The sequence below is a fragment of the Eptatretus burgeri genome, chromosome 7, assembly GCF_056783735.1.
Source record: "Eptatretus burgeri isolate ZD-2024b chromosome 7, Ebu_testis_v1, whole genome shotgun sequence".
NCBI classification, from domain to species: domain Eukaryota; kingdom Metazoa; phylum Chordata; class Myxini; order Myxiniformes; family Myxinidae; genus Eptatretus; species Eptatretus burgeri.
The window spans coordinates 28,722,956-28,745,576 of record NC_140967.1 but is presented as its reverse complement, the minus strand read 5'-3'; the positions used below and the strand labels follow the sequence as shown (position 1 = coordinate 28,745,576).

The following is a 22,621-nucleotide window of genomic DNA, read 5'->3' as shown; positions in this document are numbered from 1 at the left end:
TTTTCACGCAAACCCTAATTGTAGGGGGCGCTGCGGGTAAACTATTCCATATATCACAAAAAACAGAATATATTTGATAGAGCATCACCTGTAGATCATTCGTGCCAAATTTCATAACCCGACGTGGGATAATGGCTTTCGGAATTGATTTTGTGTGAACGGTACCGATTTTGAAGGTTTTTCGGTTGTTGCTAGGGAACCAAAGCGTCCCTCGCAACCATCACAATTTCCAAAGCACTAGGTCATAAGATGTACCTACCACCCGAGTTTGGTCAAAATACGCCCACGTTTACTACCAATTATGCTGATGACAAACGAACAAACATCCAAACAAACAGATAGAATTACTGACAAGAAGGGTCACCTATTTCAGTGACCCAACAGATGGACAGAGGGGTGAAAACATAACTTCCATCCACCTTCAGTAGTGGAGGTAACACAAATACTCCAGGCTTGTAGCAAGGTATTATGTACACATTTAGGACACGGAGGACCAAAAAAATGAAAGTCATTGTATGATTAAGTTTTGCATATCATTTGTTAGCCAACATCATGGGGATTCAGGATCTATTTGGGCAGAGCTTAATTCTTCCTCTTTCTATTGCTCTGACAGGGTCAAAGCTCTGACCAAACTAACATCTTAGGTTTAAAAGTGCAGATTTCTTAAAAACGTTACGTACTTCCTAACGACCTTTGATGGTCTGTATACTGAACACAAACTGGCCTTTGGTATTGATTTTTATATCATAGGGCCATCTTGGTAAACTTATTCTAAGGTTATAAAATCAAGCTTGTAGCTACCAGTAATTTTGTAGCAGCTTGGTAAACGCAATTTGTTACGTACTTACTAACATTTTTGATCACCTGTGTTTGGATAAAAAAACATGCTTTGTAAGCAACTATATCCATAGGACCCAGAGCAAAGTATACATTTTCTGAAAGCACACACTTGGGCATTATCTATATATTAATACTGAAGGACCAATTTTGTGCTCCTCCGAGCGGTCGCGTCACGTTTTTCTCGGTACTGTGACCTGGACTGAAAGAAACTTCGTACCTGTAAGAGTGCATCGCACATCGTGGCAATAGTCAACCTTCAACTCTGAAGCATCCATCTGTGACAGGGTTTCGGCTAGTATAACATTAAGATTGTTTATCTTATTAAAACTGGGTTCAATTTCTAAGCTTTCTCCTCATTTAGGAGAAGTGTACACAATACCATGCTACAAGCCTCCAGCATTTAACCCAAAATAAAAACTCCTTTTCACATTGTGCTAAAATGTTGAATGCTTTTTCTATATACAGTATCCAAGGCTTGTAGCGGAGCGCGCACGCACGCACACCTTGCTGGAAGTGCCGTAACTTCCCGGAGCACTCTGGGTACCAGCGACATCACGACGATGGCTCCGCTTTTCTCATCGCACGCATTTCTTTAAGAAGGAATTTCCTCCTCCCCAAGGGATGCCAACTCATGTGTTTGTCTATGCTCTTATCATCTAAATGTTGAGTTTCAAGGAGGAATCAGCATTTATCATTTTAAAAGTCTTTGATCGGACTCAACCCGGGTTAGAATCGGACCACCGAGGGATCAGAAGTTCTTGAACAAATGCTCTATAACCATTATACCACGGTCTCCATTTTGTGCGTTACTTTTCTTTCTTATTAACTTACGAGCTATCCCACAATTAAAGCCAAATGGAGTAGAGTACACCAAAGTAGTCACTCAAGAGTATTCAACATTTGGTGTTGCTGGCAGTTTTAAACAAAATTCCAAACACTAACCTCATCTTTGAAGCGCATTTTATCATGGTGGACAGCCTCGTCCACTTCTCAGCAGCTCTTAATTTCCCAATCGTCTATCCAGGAAAAGACAAAAGTTTGCGACTCATTAGGGACATAGTGGCGTTTAAACGTCCAAACGAGCTCGATACGGACTCAGAGAAGGGCATTAATAATATCATAATAATAAAAATAAGTTTTCTACAACCTTCCCTGCAAAGCTATGATACCGATGTAGAACTACCACTAAGAAACTTAATCATTGTGGAAACCGATCCGAAATGCATTTCCAAGAGTTTGGTGAAACCATTGGAACAAGATTACTGCAACACAGACCAGAAGTCAAACAGAATGCTCAGCAGGTGATGGTTAAGCAGACGGCTCGGATCAAATGAGTTACATTGCTCGGCTCTCAAAGGATATCGATCGTCAAAGTTTATGAGCAATAGCAAAGTTAAAGGAAAGCAATCACTATATTAAGGGGTGGGGTGGGGTGGGGGAACAGCAAGCAGGTAATAATTGACAGGGCAAAAAAAAAAAAAAAAAAAGTACAGCTTAAACAGGATCGTCAAGCCAATACCTTAACACAGCCTGCCGCTGTCTTCAACCATTACGCACAAGAAATTGAACAAAGGCATTCTACTGCAAGAAAATTCCATAAACCGCTTACCCAAGTATGGCTCGAGTGATGGAAACATCGGAGATTTGTTTCCTCTGTAAACATAAAAGCTCTTTTGAAGAGCATCAGTATTCTGAAATGCAAATATAATAAGAGGAATGTGATGTGGCACATGTTCGTGTCCTTTTGTATGTCGCCAAACTCAGACCTCAAATTGCTGCTGGCGGTGCGATTCCAAAGCACGAGTCTTCTTCCGGTGCATCACGGGTGATTCAATTGTTGTTGAATACCAGAGAGCGAGTGCCAGTTTTGTATTGCTCAAATGAAAGAACAAAATCCAACACAATGATGTCACAATTATAGTTGTTAGTGAAAGCATATTGGACTGGGATTCAATTCTGAATTCAGGCCACGGGTTGCTTCATTACTGTGGTGCCGCTGTGCTACTGATGCAGTGCCCCCAGCACATTTGAGCAGGAATTTGTAATTTGTTCAGGATGCCAGCGATAACTGACCGAATCTTCAGGAAAGAGTCTTTAATGTGTAGCAATATGCTGGCTGACAGGACATCCAGTCTGAGGTCTGTCCGAGGGATGGCACACACATGCACAACCCTGAGATGACAGTATAAAGCTGGGTTAAGATTTGAACCAAGACTAGACAACACAGAGGCAAGTGACTTAATATTGAAGGGTTCTTTCAAAATGACAATCTTCTCCTTATAAGGGGTGATGTCCAGTGGTACCAATCTTCCACCCTGGCTTGACTACGGTACTCCTACACTGCCCTCTGTCCCCAGCTAACCACCCCCAACCTTATTGATATCCCTCCTCGCACAATATTCCCATCTCAGCTGTGGGTCAAATTTTTCCTCCTGCCTCGCTCCCTCAACCAATCCACTTTCTTTGCCATTTTCTATTCCTCCATCCGCAACACATGACAAGCCAACTTCAGCTGGCTTGTAACTAATCTCCTTCCTCAATGAATTCATCCTCCTTCTATCAACCCTCTTCACTCCCACAATCCTGAACAAATTGTTCTCGCAGACCTGCAACCTCTGTCGTTGTCTGTCAGTGCCGTCCTCTACAGACTGTAAAGGTAGGACAACATTACACAAGAAATCAGAACTTTCCCTTTCAATTGCTTTGATATTTTTATGTCTGCCATGAATCCCTCAACTCTCATCCATGCGTTCGCCCCACCTGAATAATCTTCCGCAACCCTGCCTCCGATCTACCATCCCCGTTCACTGTCCCACCCCCCCTACCCCCCCCCCCACAGATACTCAAACCTATTCCCCTGTCTGATCATCCTCCCCTCTAATGTGATATTCATTTATTTTCCCTGCTGCCTAACCCACATCACTTCGGTCTTCTCCATACCTATCTTCAAACCATGCTTTCTTCCACTCCCACAGTACTTCCTGCATCGCCCCATCTACTCTCTGCCATGACAACCAGATCATCTACATACAAAACCCTGCTCAGAATACCTTTCATGATTACCCTCCTGCTTACCAGCTCCATTACCATGATGAACACGAGTGGGCTGAGAGCGCTTCCCTGCCTCAAAGTGATGGTCATGCTGAACACCTCCTTTCAGTCCCTTGTACATTCCTTTCCATCAACCTAACTTCTGCCTCTGGCAATTTCATTCATCTCAGCGTCACAATCACCATCTCTCGTGGGACAGTCTCATGAGCCTTCTCTGGGTTCATAAATCCCAAAGCCATTTCACCTTGCACCTCCAACCTCTTCTCCACCAATTGGTGGTGGCGAATTTGAGCTTCGTTGGTGGAGAAGAGGTTGGAGGTTGTCTACCTACCCTTTCTAAACACCTGTTGCTCTTCACCAATCTCCATCTCCACAATCTTCCTTATCCTCCTCCCCAGTACCTTCATAACACGACTTGGGAGAAGTAATGTCTCTGTACTTCCCCGGATCTTCAACATCACCTTTTCTCTTCCATATCGGTACAATTAGTAGTCCTGCAATCTTCCATAAGCAAACCCTCTCTCATACATACATACAACAACCTCTTCTTCCACTGCAAGTAGAATCTCTGTATGTACCTCATCAATGCCTTACATCTTCATCTCTACAATGCTGTCTGCACCTCCTCCTCCATGATCTCCACCAATTCCACTTTCCTCTCTACATAACACGAAGCTCCAATTCGCCGTTGCTTCCTGACTGGTTCAACAGCTCCTTGAAATATCCTTCCCATACCTTCAATACTGCCACCCCCATCCCACCCCCCACGAGCCTCTCACCACCATCCTTATATTAGCCAATTTATATTTTATAGATCATTTTAAAAATCAATCATCATACTAAAATACGCAATTTGGCATCTGTGTGTCTATTGCTGATGCCTTCAGCCGTTACTTATCCAGTCTCAAATAAACTTGCCAGGGGGACTGAAAGTCATAAGATAAAGGTTGCATATACTTAATTTGCCCCCCCCCCCCACAGGTTCCTAAAGTGGGAGCAACGAAAATATCTATGTAAATGTGTACGGTGTAGCGCTGCTTCAGGTGGTGGTGGGAGAGGGAATTACGAGTGATGCTTCAGATCCCTCAATTGCATCACAAGTAAGAGGCCTTCGCCTATGTGGGTTTTGACTCAGCTACAAAACATCTGGAAGAATTCCCAGGATTTACTTCCTTTTTCTGCCTTGGAAACACAATGTTCAGGTGCAAACACAGCAGTTGAACGTTGTTACATGTTATCGTGGCGTTTTTTCTAAGGCCACTTCCAATATTACATTAACAACAACCGTAATAATAATAATAACGATAACAATATGACCACTGGCCAGTCCCATCGGGAGTGGGTGTTTCTGGTCTATCAAGTGTGGCAAAATGGTCAAGAGATGCTTCGAAAAGCATTACAGACGTCAAGCATCTTCAATGGCAAATGCATTACTCAAAGCAAAATCCAATCGAGTATCTTTGGGATGCACCAAAATAGCATTCATCATTAAGATCGTCTACCTGACTGTGGCATTTGTTTGAAATATTAATGATTCAATATATTAACGTCCATCAGGAGACCTTTCGAGCATTCCGTAGAGTCCAGGCCATTTGCGTGTCAAACGTGTGATTAAAGCAAATCATGGTACAACTCAATATTAATTTGTGCTCAAGGTGAAAATTGAATGATCAGGCTATGGTACATGAAGAGTGAAAAACCTCCGCAAACTGAAGTAGAGAACTTTTCAATTGAATTAATAATTATTTTCTAATGTCCTCTACTCTGTTACAGAGCATAACAGTGCTTCGGTGCTGCTGAAGCATTTACTTAGCAAGGGTTAGACTGGGTGGTTTACCATTGCCTTCAGAGCAGTAGTTTGGACAGGAATTTGTAATTTGGCCATGTTTCCGCCGATAGTTCACCCACTCTTCATGAAGGACACCATGCGATCTATAACGTCCACCAATGACTGCTGGCAGATGGGACACCCAGTTTAACGTCCATCCAAGGGAAGGCACACACAATGATGAATCACCCTGCCTGTGAAACACTGGAATGGCAATTTATAGATGGGTAGGGATTCAAACCCAGGTAAGTGAGCTCAGAAGCAAGTGTGCATACCTCCAGGCCATCCTGCCAGCCCAAATAATTATTAACAGTGCATTTTCACCACCATGTCATTAGGAGCTTCAACAAACCTATGTTTTGAAGATCTGAAAATCTGTCACATACACAAAAATAACATTTCGTCAGAATTTCAAGTCTGCTACACCATCACCACCTGATGGTCGTTACCCATTTCCACAACTGAACTTTACTCCACCCGTCATTACCCTATCTCCATCCATCCATCCATTGGGATCATACTCTGTGCAGAGTGTTGGCGCTCCTTAAGCAGTCTCCTTGGCTATTGGGCACAATCCTGGATGGGTCACCGCTCCGACACAAGATACCAGCAAGCCGGCACTCATTTTGCCGACCTCGGAAGGATGACAGGTAGAGTCAACCCCACCTGGTATTACTTCAACAGCCAAGGGGAATTTATGCCTGTGTTGGCTAAATGGTTAGGGTGGTGGGCTTTGGATCCTAGGGTCCTGAGTTCAAATCCCACAACATTAACAGCTGGTGGTTCAGCCTGATACAGTCACTCAAAGTAATCGGCCCAGCAGGCCTTCACTTCAGATTCCTCTGTAAGATTCCACCACCCTCCCCTCCAACTGCAGTGCACCGAGGGATGGGCTTGGAGGAACGCAATGCGCAAATTCCCCTGTAAGCAGGACAAGAATCATTTGACCACAGGTGGTGCTCTACCCCCTCACAGATTCCTCACACAAAGGCCTCCTTGTCCGCCCTCAGAACACATACAACTTTACGCCTCAACTCCCTGAACAGCTCAGCTCTGCCATTAAGCCTGGCCCTGTGACTCTGGTCAATGGCATCCAGTATCGCTTGAGACAAAATTGTTCTTTGCCCTACAGTGAGTTCCAAGATGTCCACCAGCAACATGAAGGTTGGTGGTCTTGAAGGAACTCCACAACTTCAGTATTCCCCAAATCCCCAATCAGCCTGTTCGCAAACTCCTCAGCTACCCTCTCATCCTTGAGCTGGCCAACATGCAGCCTAGGCTGGGATGGTACCATTCTCCTGGATTTAAGCTGAAACTTCAGAGTTGCTACAACAAGCCTGTGGTCAGTATTGAGGAACTGAGCAATCTGGTCGACCCTGCAGTTCTGGATCATCCTCCAGCATCCATCAACGAGCACATAGTCAATCTCCTTTGCCACATCACCAGCGTTGGAATACCAAGTCCAGCGATGAGCCTGTGGGCACTGAAACCATGAACCAGCCACAATAAACCCATGACTTCTTGCAAAGTTAAGGAACTTAGTGCTATTCTGGTTCACAGTTCCAGACCCATGGGGACCAACACATGACTCATAACCATCCCTATCAGTTGCAGTCGATGCATTGAAATCCCTCAAGACTAGAAGAGTGTCTTGCCTGGGGCACTGATCAACCACAGACTCGAGCGTGCCGTAGAATGCATCCTTCATGGTAAGATCATTTGCCTCAGATCGGAGCACATACAGAGACCAGGGAAATAACACCCAAGGAGTGACAAATCCTGTTTCATAATACGCTCGTTGACCGGTGTTACCTCAATTATCATTGGAGTCAGCTTGTTGGACACAGCTACAGCAACTCCGTGAGCATAGTAACCATCAGAGACCAGACTAATCGTAGGTGTAACCACCGCCATGATCTCGCTGCAATCCGGTCTCCGAACCTCAGAGATTGCTGCAATACCGATGTTCAAACACTTGAGCTGAGATGATAACAAAGACAGGTGATAGGACATTCCAGGTACCCACCCGAAGGGACCGCCTTAGGTTAACCCGAGGGGACGGCCGTCTGGTAGACGACACCTCAGCACCTGGTAGACGACACTCACACTTCCGCAATCTGACCCGGGAAGGTTAACCCATGTTTTTCCTCCTATCATCAAAGAGTGGGGGTCCCGAAGGCTTTGCACCAATCCCGTCATCCGGTGAGCTACCCTGCGAAGGGCAGCTGTACAGGAGGTACTCCCACAAAGTGGGTTTTCAGATTTCTTTGCGTTTGTTTGTGCATTTTGCAGAGTGAAGGGTTTTGCGGTGGCAGGAGTGCAAATCCTCCGACAAAAGAGAGTTACCCAACTGTAGGACGACGTCCACAGACACAGTTGGGCACTAGAAATGGATGGCCGTTAGCTCACAAGGAGCTCCTCCGCCCTTTGACAGGTTTTGTTTTTAATCCTGGCGCGTGGAGCACAAACCTCCGTCATGTAATGCCTGATCCAAAAGAACATATCAGGCCCAATACATTTTTGAAATATCATGCAATGCAGTAATACGTCGTTTTTGGCCCTGTCTCTCAATGCAGAGATGCCAACTTTTGGAAATCAGAATTAGGGAGGATTTGCAACCGACACCAAATAATGTGCGCTAAGCGCACATCTCGAGCGCGGAGCGCTCGACCCTTGCGGCGGGGTCCAGGGCCCGCCTTAGGGCCCTGGAAGCTCTGGGGTTCTAGACGCTCACTAGTGCCCTCTGAGCCCTATTTTGGAGCATTTAACATGTTAAGAATTCCCACTTTTTGAACAAAAAAAGTGGAAAATTGTGCACTTTTTAATGTTACATGTATGTTAATATTAGTAAGTTAGGGGACAATCAAAGATTAACAAAAAGCACAAAAGAAGCAATATTTTTCTTACCTTACTGGCTGGTACTACTGCTGCTTGCTTTTTCCATGGCAGCTTTGCTGAGTGACAGCTGTGTAGCTCTTTTAGCCCTTCTGATTATGTCTTTGCTGTATTCTCTCTGGTAGCAAGGGGTGCTATGAGCTAGTTTTTCAATTAAGAGAGCTTCCAGGGTTTTGACACTCAAATTGGGACGAAATTCAGTATGATTCTTCCGTACAAGACTGAGTGCCTGCTCACATGATGCGTTCGAATGAGGAATGACCAAGATTCCCTTCATCACTTTGCTCAAATTAGGATACATCTTGGCACCAGTGCAGGGATCTGTGAGCTGTGAAATCCGATGCCACTGCTCATCCACTCTCACTGTCTCAGTAGCAATTGTAGCTATGGAGGCATCTGCCTGGTAGTGAGCGAATTCACTCTCAAGACTGTCTATGTCACTATCACCGCCACTGAACAGACAGGGGAATTTCTTGATGAAAAACTCCACACAGTCAAACCCCACTTCTTGGTGTAGCTTAACATCCAGCACCTGAGCATGCTTGGCTAATTCATCATCTAGCGGCCAGGTTTTGAAGATGTAATTGCAGGCTTTCACATAATATGAGCGAACTGCACTGAAGAAACCTTGGATGTCTGACTCACTCAGAGTGAAGGTGGATTTCTTGAGACTCCTTTGTTCCCTTATATACAGTTTGGCATCGTTCCCAGTCATGAGGTTCTCATCATTCCTCTGATGATTTCTGTCAGAGAAGGGTACATTTACCAGAGCAACCGATGACACCGATGGTTTCAAAAACCGTACGAAGATATCTTTCAGAAGACCATTCAATTCTCCGTGCAGGAGATGAATACAGGGTTCGTCTCTTTGGAGCAGAAGATTCCCCTTCTCAAAAAGCTTGTTAGCATATCGAAGGAAGAAACAATAGAGTTTTGTTTGTGGAGATAAGAACATCCTGTTGACATGTTTTTCTCTAGATTCCTGCACAGTGTTTGAGGAAGATGCGCTTTTAGTTGTAGAACTCGTAGTACACTTAGCCGCAGGGCGATCACACTTGCGTTTACTGCCAGCAGAAGAGGTCAGACTCGTAGTACCAGATCCAATTTTACGTTTGAGGAGAGAGCTTGAGGTAGGTGCAGCCAAGGAAGAAGACCTCTGATTTGAAGGTTTTGCTGAGCTTCTATCAAGTGATTTGGCAAAAGCAGAACTTAACTTGGGTCCTTCTTTGCCTGTAGATGGGACTATCACAGTCTTTCTCGACTCTGAAGGGATCTGCTTTGTAGATGAACGTGATGAAGGGCCGGTGATGCTACCTGCTCTCAGCATTGGTTTTGGTGCTGTCCCTGCTGTCTTCTTCGCAGCAGATACTGCAGTGGTAGTGGTGAATGCTGCTCCACTAGTGCTTGATCCTGCAGTGCCAGTACTGGCAGTAGATACAGTGCCGTCCTTCTTGCTCATTGTTAGAGTCTTGGCTACAGTTGGTTGCATTTTTCTTCGTACTTCTTTGAAGAAGAGGCGAAGTGGCTCCCACTGTTCAATCAGCCTGTCTAGGCACTGACCAAGGGACAGCCACCTTGTTGCGACATGCTTCAGAATCTTGTGTGTCGGGGAATCACAGAGTTCTTGCAGTGCTTTCACTCTTTTGATGCGTTTACTACTTTTGTCCAAGTAGTAATAAATATCGATGAGAAAGTCATCTAATTCAATGGGTAAGGCCTGAGCCGCCTTCTTGGCCGTATTGTGCATCATATGGCAAGGGCATCCCATGATGTAGCACTCTGGATTTTGTTTGTGGATATAAGCAGCGACTCCTTTGTGCTTGCCCACCATGACAGAGGCATTATCAGCACAAAAGGAAACACAATTTCCCCACGGAATTTTCCTGTCACTGAACTCATGATCAAGCAGTTTGAAAATGTTTTCTCCAGTGGAATCTTGTTTGCACGCAGGCAAACTTAGCAAACCTTGCTTCACAATCCCAGCACTGTTGTCATAGTACGAAATCAGGACAGGATATAGCTGGGCCTCACCACTGTCATTGCTACCGTCTGTAGCTAGGCTAAATGGAGCTAGTCTAGCAATATCGGCAATAGATGAAGCAGTAACATTTGACAACTCACCAATTATTGCTGAAGTTTTTGTTCTTGCACATCCATACTTTGAAGCAACTTTTGAATCTGGAAACATCTTTTGAAATAGAGGTCCAGCATGATCTGAGACTGATATGGGCAAGTTATGTTCCACAATAAATCCACTAAAGAGAAGTTCCGCTCGGGTAACATCCTCTTCCTCGCTTGTCCCTTGTTTGGTGAAATAATTCAGAAGTGTACCGGTACTCGTGCTCGAAGATCTCTCCTTTGCAATGTCTGTGTGCCGTTTGCTTCCAACGTGCTTCCGAATATCATCGCGACCTCCGTGCTCAACTGAAATATCAACGCTGCATACTGTACAATACGCATGATGAATTCCTCTTTCAGACTTTCGAATACACGGGTATTGGAGACTGTATTCGGTCTTGTACTTCTGAGACCATTTCTTGGTCTTCGTAAGCTTCTTTTCTGCCATTTCGTAATCAACATCGAGGGCTTGAAGCATCGGTAACTTCGAAGTCGATGTTCCACAGCTGCAGCGCGACTCGTAGAACTCTAGCGGCTGTTAAACACCGCACGGTGGTCGCGACCGCCGGGCTGGTACGGGGCCCAGCTGCATGCAGTGAGCGTATCGCATGCATATACACTGTGCATACATACCGCATGCACTGTATTGCACACATACCGCATGCACTAAATCTCAGTGCATGATCGCATAAGCGAGATCCAGACCCAATGTTTCGCTGCTCCTCATTTGAATTTGCAATTTTTTACGTACAATTTGGTAGCAGCGAACGTTATGGAGTTACCACATGCTATACGTAGCAAACGATGCTTTTCATACTAGTACATTCTGATTAGTGAACAGTGCAAAAATATCAAAATTTCGGGAGGATAAGGATAGTGATCGTAAGGGCGGGAGTTTGGTGAATTTTCGGAAGCCTCCCGATGAAATCGGGAGGGTTGGCATCTGTGCAATGGTGAAGAATCACTTGAGAAATTAAATAATTCTCAAATCCGGATCCGGATTTGGATCTTCACGAAAATCTTATCAACTTGTCATCATCACACACCCAATTTATGTTCCCACCAAGTTTTGTCCAAATAAATCCACAGCTTTTTGAGATATTGTGCTATGTATCATTTTTGGCCCTCTCAATCAATGGTGATGAAAATCACTTTCAAAATTCTCATTGCCAGATCAGGATCTTCACCAAAATATAAGCAATTATTCATCATTACTCACCCCACCTGTCCACAATTTTTAGATATCCTGCTAAATATAGTTTTCGGCCCTTTCACTCAATGGTGAAGAATCACGATAAAAATTACAGAACCTGGATCTGGATTCGGATCTTCAATAAAATCGAATCAATTCTTCCTTGTCACTCACCTAACCTGTACACCAAGTTTCATCCGAACCCATCCACAACTTTGAGATACCGTGCCATATTTTGATTTTGGCCCATTCACTCAATGGTGAATAATCACTTTAAAAATTAAAGTATTTGGATCCGGATTCGGATCTTCAATAAAATCTGATCAATTCTTCCTTGTCACTCACCCAACCAGTCCACCAAGTTCCATCTGAATCCATCGAAAATTTTTGAGATAACCTGCTCACAGACAAACAGGGACAGACAGACAAACAAGGACAGACAGACAGGGTGAAAACAATCTCCGTCCACCATCGCCAGCGGAGATAATTAACAAAAACCAGGGATGGGTTGAGTGCCGGTGAACGAGGAAGTGGGATGGTGGACGTTAACTTAGTTAAATTAATCCCCAGTGAGTAAAATGAGAACAGGATTTCTTGAGTTTTGTCCTTCAGTACAGTACACCAGATAAACAATGAGTGATAGTGAGCATTTCAACACACCACTGTTAATGGAGTTATAACATCTCGAATGAAGCTTCGGGAAACACCCCCCCCCTCCCCCACAAGCATGCTACTAACCCTACCCTGGGACCTCGCGAAATAGTCAAGCAGGTCATCCCAGTGAGCTCACCACAAAATACACCATGGGAACTCGATAAATAGCCAGGCAGATCATCCCAGCGAGCCACATGACTAACCCTACCATGGGAACTCGCTAAAAGGCCAGGCAGATCATCCCAGCGAGCTACACCACTAATCCTACCATGGGAACTCGCTAAATGCTCACGCAGATCATCCCAGCAAGCTACACCACTAACCCTACCATGGGAATCCACTAAATAGCCAGACAGATCATCTCAGCGAGGTACACTACTAACCCACCATGGGAACCTACTAAATAGTCAGGCAGATTATCCCAGTGAGGTACACCACTAACCCTACCATGGGAACCCACTAAATAACCAGACAGATCATCCCAGTGAGGTACACCACTAACCCACCATGGGAACCTACTAAATAGTCAGGCAGATTATCCCAGTGAGGTACACCACTAACCCTACCATGGGAATCCACTAAATAACCACACAGATCATCCCAGTGAGGTACACCACTAACCCCACCATGGGAACCCACTAAATAACCAGACAGATCATCCCAGTGAGGTACACCATTAACCCTACAATGGGAACCCACTAAATAACCAGACAGATCATCCCAGTGAGGTACACGACTAACCCCACCATGGGAACCCACTAAATAACCAGATAGATCATCCTAGTGAGGTATACCACTAACCCTACCATGGGAACCCACTAAATAACCAGACAGATCATCCCAGTGAGGTACACCACTAACCCCACCATGGGAACCCACTAAATAACCAGACAGATCATCCCAGTGAGGTACACCACTAACCCTACCATGGGAACCCACTAAATAACCAGGCAGATCATCCCAGTGAGGTACACGACTAACCCCACCATGGGATCCCACTAAATAACCAGATAGATCATCCTAGTGAGGTACACCACTAACCCTACGATGGGAACCCACTAAATAACCAGGCAGATCATTCCAGTGAGGTACACCACTAACCCTACCATGGGAACCCACTAATAACCAGACAGATCACCCGAGTGAGGTACACCACTAACCCTACCATGGGAACCCACTAATAACCAGATAGATCATCCCAGTGAGGTACACCACTAACCCCACCATGGGAACCCACTAAATAACCAGACAGATCATCCCAGTGAGGTACACGACTAACCCCACCATGGGATCCCACTAAATAACCAGATAGATCATTCCAGTGAGGTACACCACTAACCCTACGATGGGAACCCACTAAATAACCAGGCAGATCATTCCAGTGAGGTACACCACTAACCCCACCATGGGAACCCACTAAATAACCAGGCAGATCATTCCAGTGAGGTACACCACTAACCCTACCATGGGAACCCACTAAATAACCAGGCAGATCATTCCAGTGAGGTACACCACTAACCCCACCATGGGATCCCACTAAATAACCAGGCAGATCATTCCAGTGAGGTACACCACTAACCCTACCATGGGATCCCACTAAATAACCAGGCAGATCATTCCAGTGAGGTACACCACTAACCCTACCATGGGATCCCACTAAATAACCAGGCAGATCATTCCAGTGAGGTACACCACTAACCCCACCATGGGAACCCACTAAATAACCAGGCAGATCATTCCAGTGGGGTACACCACTAACCCCACCATGGGAACCCACTAAATAACCAGGCAGATCATCCCATTGAGGTACACCACTAACCCCACCATGGGAACCCACTAAATAACCAGGCAGATCATTCCAGTGAGGTACACCACTAACCTTACCATGGGAACCCACTAAATAACCAGGCAGATCATTCCAGTGAGGTACACCACTAACCCCACCATGGGAACCCACTAAATAACCAGGCAGATCATTCCAGTGGGGTACACCACTAACCCCACCATGGGAACCCACTAAATAACCAGACAGATCATCCCATTGAGGTACACCACTAACCCCACCATGGGAACCCACTAAATAACCAGGCAGATCATCCCATTGAGGTACACCACTAACCCCACCATGGGAACCCACTAAATAACCAGGCAGATCATCCCAGTGAGGTACACCACTAACCCCACCATGGGAACCCACTAAATAACCAGGCAGATCATCCCATTGAGGTACACCACTAACCCCACCATGGGAACCCACTAAATAACCAGGCAGATCATTCCAGTGAGGTACACCACTAACCCCACCATGGGAACCCACTAAATAACCAGGCAGATCATTCCAGTGGGGTACACCACTAACCCCACCATGGGAACCCACTAAATAACCAGGCAGATCATTCCAGTGGGGTACACCACTAACCCCACCATGGGAACCCACTAAATAACCAGATAGATCATCCTAGTGAGGTATACCACTAACCCTACCATGGGAACCCACTAATAACCAGACAGATCATTCCAGTGGGGTACACCACTAACCCCACCATGGGAACCCACTAAATAACCAGGCAGATCATTCCAGTGGGGTACACCACTAACCCCACCATGGGAACCCACTAAATAACCAGATAGATCATCCTAGTGAGGTATACCACTAACCCTACCATGGGAACCCACTAAATAACCAGGCAGATCATTCCAGTGGGGTACACCACTAACCCCACCATGGGAACCCACTAAATAACCAGACAGATCATCCTAGTGAGGTACACTACTAACCCTACCATGGGAACCCACTAAATAACCAGGCAGATCATTCCAGTGAGGTACACCACTAACCCTACCATGGGAACCCACTAAATAACCAGGCAGATCATCCCATTGAGGTACACCACTAACCTTACCATGGGAACCCACTAATAACCAGATAGATCATTATTGCGCTTTCACTTTGCTTCATAATCTCCTCATGGCTCATGTTGAGCAATTATGACGCTGCACCAAAAACTACCAGAGGACATCACGCACCTCACGTACTACAGTTACCGTTGTCGTGTGAAACATGGAATCCCGATTCCCAAAACGAGGACAATTCGAACATTCTCCGGGCGGTTTGACAGTAAAAGTCCTCGAACACCACAACACCCGGTCCTCAAGTACCAAGTTCAACACAACACAAGATACACACAAACACACGTTGTAATCATTTGGTCTCCGATCAACCACAACGGAACAATCAATAACCAGGTTAAACACGCCCGTAATATAAACCAACAAACATTCTCTTTCACCTCTCACCTTATACTTCCTGCTTTCACTTCTTTCCGCGTCTCTTATCTCACTTCTCGAGCATCTTCCCTCAACGTCCCTCCACACATTTTCCTGTCGTGCAACCACCCAGATGTTCCTTTAGCCGGATGTGATGCAATTTCGTTCTTTCCCAAACCGTGTGATCGTTCCGTTGATGCGTATTGCGTCATGACGTAATCAAGGCTGATGGAAGGAATTCTCGCGAGACCACCTGAAGTACTTCGGGGGAGGGGCGGAGCTTGACGCGGAGGGGAGGAGCTTGACGCGGAAGGGAGGAGCGAGCAACCTGCTCGTGCACGAGTTCCTTTTCAAGTCCTTTCCTTTTTTTTTTGAAGTAATTTCATTGCTTTGACGAGCCTGCTGTTGGGTTAACGGTGGAGGTGGTTCCTTTAGGATATTAGGGTCTTGAGTTCGAGCCCTTGTCGTGCCGTTTGTATTGACTCAGCTTGCCATCCTTCTGAGGTCAGCAAAATGAGTACCAGCTTAATTTGAAACACGGGGCACTGCATCAGCGGCACAGCTGCGCTTCCAGAAAATGACGCAACCAGCAGTCGCAGTCTATTGGGTGGTCGCTGGACTACCGTTATTCTCAGGTTTTCTGTCTGTCTGTATGTCTGTTGGGTGGTCGCCAGGGTACCCTTATTTTCACTTTTTCCGTCTGTCTGTATGTTTGTATGTAACGGACGGCTCTGGAGGCCAGAGGAGTCAACCGATTTTGATGAAACTTGACAAGTACGTTCATACCAAGTTCAAGTTCTATGCTTTTGAGCACCGTTGCTATGGACACCACCGTTGCCTAGCAACGGGACTTTGAAATTTTTGAAAAATCCAAAAAAATGTAATTTTTTCGAAAATCAAAAATCGGCTTCCAGGCTTTTATGTGCACGATAATCAACCTCTTTGTCAAAAAATTTCAGCCCGATCCGTCAAAAACTGTATGACTAGTATGCAATTATGTAGCGACCACCCATGTCACCTACCGGCTTGTCTGTTTGTTTGTATGTAATGGACGGCTCTGGAGGCCAGAAGAGTTAACCGATTTTGATGAAACTTGGCTGGGAGGTTCATTCCAGGATCTAGTTGTATGCTTTTGAGCAGCGTTGCTATGGACGCCACCGTTGCCTAGCAACGGGACTTTGAAATTTTTGAAAAAATCTGAAAAATATTTTTATATATTTTTTTTTTCGAAAATCAAAAATCGGCTTCCGCGTTTTTATGCGCACTATAATCAACCTCTTTGTCAAAAAATTTCAGCACGATCCGTCAAAAACTGTATGACTAGTATGCAATTATGTAGCAACCACCCATGTCACCTACCGGCTCGTATGTGTATATGTATGTATATATATATATATATATATATATATATATATATATATATATATATATATATATATATATATATATATATATATATATATATATATAATTGTTTAGACTTTAAACAGAGCATGCAAAGTGTATTATTTGTCTAATTGTACCTTCGGATGAATCCGAAGTAATATGCAAATGAAGTAAAGTCACAAATTGAGAGCATCTTCAAACTGCAAGGCTACTTGTTTTAAAATATAAGTCTACCATCTTTTATACAAACATACTTTAATGACTACACAGGAGGCGGTTTTACCGGTGCCGAAGATCCACCGGGAACAGCGAGCTGGTGAGAGCTGAATGGAAAATTGTTGCAATGTTTGATTCCAGGAGGAAATAGGACAATCACACAACAGAGGGTGCAAGGGTAGTTTGGGATGGAGGCCTTTAATGTCAGATATGTCATCTCGACAGCTCGGACATTATCTCGAGTATTCGATATACAGTCTGGCATCCTGCCTTAGTCACCAAACTGTCTGTCTTTGGCATCCAAGGCCAACTCCACACATGGCTTACTGACTTCCTCTACTCTCGTAGCCAATGTGTGGCTCTCAACAGAATCCTTTCCATCTCCTCTCCCTGTCAAGGCTGGAGTACCCCAAGGCAGTGTTCTGGGCCCAGTCATATTCCTGATCTTCATCAATGATCTCTCTGACACTTTGGAAAATCCTCTTTGTCTATTTGCGATGACTCCACCATCTGCCGTGACATCATTCATCCTTCAGACAGGAAGGCTGCAGCCTTTTCCCTCTCTTCAAACGTTGAAAAGAACAAGCTCAAATGAGCTAAGATCCTCGTCCTCTTAATGATGACGTCATAAAAACGAATATGACATCATTGTGATGTATCAGGTTTGCGATAAATTATCTGTGCTAATGCCCGGCTTGATTCCCGCAAACAAAATTCAAACGGCTTGCCTAGTTTTAGAGATAATGGTATAGGCGATTTCCATTAGCGGCGATATTATGACGTCAACTTTTTTTTTCTAGGAAGAATTTCCAAAATCGGAGATGGTTCCTGTCTGCGCGTGGGCTTTCTGCACATACATGGCAAGTTTCACGAAGATCCGATGAAAACTCTGGGTTGTGAAACAAAATATGTCAAAAAATAGGAATGACGTCATAAAAATTGATATGACGTCATAGTGATGCATCATATGTGCGGTAATTTATCTCTGCTAATGCCCTGTTCGATTCCCGCAAACAGAATTCAAAAAGCTTGCCTAGTTTCGGAGATAATTTTTTAGGCGATTTCCATTAGCTGAGATATTTTGACGTCATAACTTTTTTTCTCAGAGGATTTTTCAAAATCGGAGATGGTAACTGTCTGCGCAGAGTATTTTTACATATATACGCCAAGTTTCAGGAACTTTCGATGAAAACTGTAGGCTGTGAAACAAAAAAGTCCACAAGAAGAAGATGAAGAACAACAACGTGAGTCAGACTTCGAGATCCTCCATGAGGATCTAAAAATCACAAGATGGTCAAACACTTGGAATATGTCTTTCAATCCTGACAAATCTCTCGCTCTCTGTTTCTCTGAAAGGACCACCTGGCAAACCCTCCGAGCTACTTTCTTAACAATCCTCTTGAGGAAGTTCAGTCATTCAAAGTCCTGGGTCTAACAGCCATGATCTTTATTGGGCAAACCACATTTCAAAGTTGGCTTCAAAAGACAGTCGCTGACTGAGCACCCTCTGTCATACAAAGTCCTTCTTTGGCACACCTGAACTCCTATCCACCTCCAAGGCCTTCATCCACACCATGATGGAGTACTGCTGTCCCCTCTAGACCGACTCCCCTGCCTCACACCTCACTTACTTTGATGTCGTGGAATCTAAGGCTTTCAAAATTATTGGAATCTCCTGCAATAAAGCTTAGTCTTTGGGTCTACCACTTTGCCATTGCAGACAGGTAGGTGGGTACCTCTGTATTCTCCCACCTCCTTGCTGGCCTTGCACTCTCTGCCCTCTTTGTGTTCTGCCCCCTCTCCCCCTTTCCCCCCAACAGGTTTTTTTCAGGAGCCACACGGTCTGTAGCCATCATGTGCAGCCTGTGGCTGCTGGTTGCATCACTTTATTGGGGCACTGATGCAGTGCCCTTAATTAGCAGTACACTGGTACTCATTTTGCCGATCTTGGAAGGATGACAGGCTCAGTCAACCTCACTTGGTGTTAATTCAACGGACAACAGGGGCTCAAACTCAAGACCCTAAGATCTTAAGCCAGCTACTTTAATCATTAAACGAACACCAGGCTTCACGCAATTTGTCAGTAAACCCGTTCTGGTGAAACTCCGAAAATCCAGCATCCAATTCTCACCTCCACTCGTTCGTTTCTCTTTTTTCCTGCACGTGGAACCAACTTCCTCTGTCTGTTCAACTTACTCAGCCCTGTTTGTCTGTCTGTCTGTTTGTGAGCACAGTATCTCAAAAAGTTGTGGACAGCTTCGGTCAAAACTTGATGGACAGGTTGGGTGTGTGAATTGATTCGATTTTGGTGAAGATCCGAATCTGGATCTGGATATGAGAATTATTTCTCGGCCTTGGATGCCATCAGCAGTGAGTTTGGAGAGCAAGGCGGGATGTCAGACTGTTTTGAAAGCACGAAATTTGTCCAGAGACACAAACCTGATCTCCTGTCTGACATTGAGCACCTCCATCCATCCCAGGCAAAAATGCTGCAGTTCGAACTATAGTATATGAGAGTAGTACTCTCATATACTAAAGTTGGTAGCATGTCCTACTGCAGTAGTCTGGAGATAATTACTACAGGAAAGGAATGCTATTTTTGCCTGGTATTGTTGGGAGAGTAAAATCAGCATGTTCCAGGTAGAGTGACCTGGTCTGAAACCAATTTGGTGATTTGAGATGAGGTTGTTGAAGAAAAGGAATTATTTGATATCAACTGTGATGATGGATTCCATGACCTTACTGATGATTGGAAGTAATCTGATTGGTCTATAGTTCAAAGGATCAGTTTTTGTTATTTTTTTATGTAATGCAGTAATGTAGGCACATTTCCAAGCAGATGGAAGTTAACCTTGGGCAAATGATGGTAAAAAAAAGAGAGAAGAAAGAGGATGTGCAAGAGCAGCAGAGCAGGTTTTTAGGACACGTGAGCTGATGCCGTCCGGTCCAGTTGCCAAAGCCTTTGTTTCAATAAAATGTCAATTAAATTATATGGTGAGGTATTGAGTTTCTTTCAAGGCATTGTGAATTATCAACTGTTAAAAAAGGGGGAAAACCCTCCAATGACCATTCAACTGACAAGGATATTTCAGCCTACGAGGTTTAAGCCAATTTTCCAATCATTCTTGTACCTTATGTTCCTCTTTCCTGGCCCCCATTAATTCCCACCTTGTGGGGTTGCTTCGGGAGACCAGGAAGGCGGGGGATGTGGGATCCTTAACATCCACCAATACTGTCAGGATAGCAGAAGGTCCTCTGGCTTAATGTTTTATCGATGGACAGCACACATATTGATGTATTTCCCCACATGCAAAACACCACAGTAACAGGTTCTCACCGGGTGGAAATTCGAACCCGGGCGAGACAGCTCCACGGCAAGTGTGCATACCTCCAGACTATCCGAGCAGTCCCATGCCTGTGCCTTGTTCACACCACATTTAATTACCTTGATGCAATTTTCATCGTCATACCGTGTTTACATTCAACGACGACACATTCACGCGTTTTATCCTGTTGTTAATGTACAATTGGTCACCGGCTTTGACACCAAAACAAGTTTCTTATTATGGACCTCAAGCATCAAAAAGCTACAGATATCAAGCAAACAGTTTCAAATGTGGCAGTAAATGTGAATTGTTGCTCCCAGATTACCGGCTTCGATGACGGAAGACGCCATTTGCATTTTTGCCTCCTTCTCCACTCCTACCCCGTTTGGAATCCTGCGCAGGCACGGACAACTTGCTCGTATAAAGAAATGAAGCGAAACGAAAAAGACCTTACAGCAATACAAAACATCGAGGTGAAAAACAGCCATGTTATTCACATTTATAGAGAAAATAGCCTCGCCTTTTAAAGGTCCACAGAATCAGAAATTGATTGATTTTTTTTTTGATGTGATGATATTGATTTGGAAGTAAATGAACAAAGAACTGAAGGTAGTTTTTATTTTTTTTTAAAAAATATATTATTTGAGGTGTTAACGTGAAAAATAAAACTCAACCTGGTGGGTGCCACCCCTGAAATCTTCTGATCAAGAATCCTCAAATTACGACTCTGCTGAAAATCATGATTTAGAAGGTGCTGTCAAACCGAACATGTGTGAACCCGAAGGGGTCGTCTTCATTCCAGCGCCCTGACGGGTTCCTGTGAAATCGGTGATGGCATGATAGGGGAGCAGAAAACGTGACATGTTCCGCTGTTTCGACGTGGGAATGCCCGTTTGCTTTTATGAGCGGGAGGAGGATGAGAGTAAAGATGGCACAGCTTTGTAAGGGGGGTTGAGGACGTTTGGTCCTGGGGTTTGAAGGCAGCTTTGAAGCATGGGGGGTTTGAAGGCTTGAATGCGGGGAGGGGATCGATACCTTGGAGTTGGGAGAGGAAGGATGAGGACTTGGGGTTTGGGGACAGGGGAGTTCATTTTTTCCACGGATACGCGGGAGTATTGGCGTGGACGGAGAGAAAGGGTGTCTAAAAAGTTAACACGGATACGCGAAATCGCGGACGGCGAGGGCTGGAAAAAGAAAAAGTAAAAAAGTGCGCGTGCGTGGGTGGGTGCCTGGTATTGGCTGAATGGTTAGGGTGGTGGGCTTGGGATCCGAGGGTTCTGAGTGTTCAAATCCCGTTCAGCTGTTGAATCAATACCAGGTGGGGTTAACTCGGCCTGTCGTCCTTCCGAGGTCGGCAAAATGAGTGCCAGCTTGCTGGTATCCTGTGTCGGAGTGTCGACCTGTCCAGGATTGTACCCAATAGCCAAAGAGACTGCTGAGGCAGCACCAACACTCTGCACAGAGTATGGTTCCATTGGATGGACGGGAGGGAGCATAGATGGGACAGTGTTGGGAGGGAGGGAAAGCTGAGGCTTTTTTGTTGAGTTGTCAGAACTGCATGCGAGTTTACTCAGTAAAAGTGTGTGTGTGTGTGTGTGTGTGTGTGTGTGTGTGTGTGTGTGTGTGTGTGTGTGTGTGTGTGTGTGTGTGTGTGTGTGTGTCACTGTGGGTGGTGGAGGGGGTGATTTAATCACTCTTTGGGTTGTGCCAACTAAATAATAAGTGAGAAAACTCAAAAGTAGAAGTCAGACAAAAACTATTGCAGTTTCTAACTTGAAGACCCTTTCGCCGTCGTACGTGTATCGTCATGCATCACGTACGGTGTTTCTCTAGCCCTGAACGTTTGTG

At 44.9% G+C, this 22,621-nt stretch overlaps 1 protein-coding gene across 7 annotated transcripts in view; it reads right to left on the bottom strand.

The window, feature by feature from the left end:
- LOC147022899 (volume-regulated anion channel subunit LRRC8A-like) overlaps nt 1-16,033 on the bottom strand; it is a 46,985-nt gene extending 30,952 nt beyond the window's left edge. For 4 of the 7 annotated variants that reach the window (XM_085887845.1, XM_085887844.1, XM_085887839.1 and 1 more), the window contains exon 1: nt 15,876-16,033. The gene's annotated coding sequence lies outside the window, so the exon portion shown is untranslated. Of the gene's footprint in view, nt 1-1,782; nt 1,857-12,269; nt 12,322-15,875 lie in introns of all 7 variants that reach the window. The other 3 variants (XM_085887840.1, XM_085887841.1, XM_085887842.1) reach the window with 3 other exon arrangements.
- Nucleotides 16,034-22,621: the final 6,588 nt, after the last annotated feature.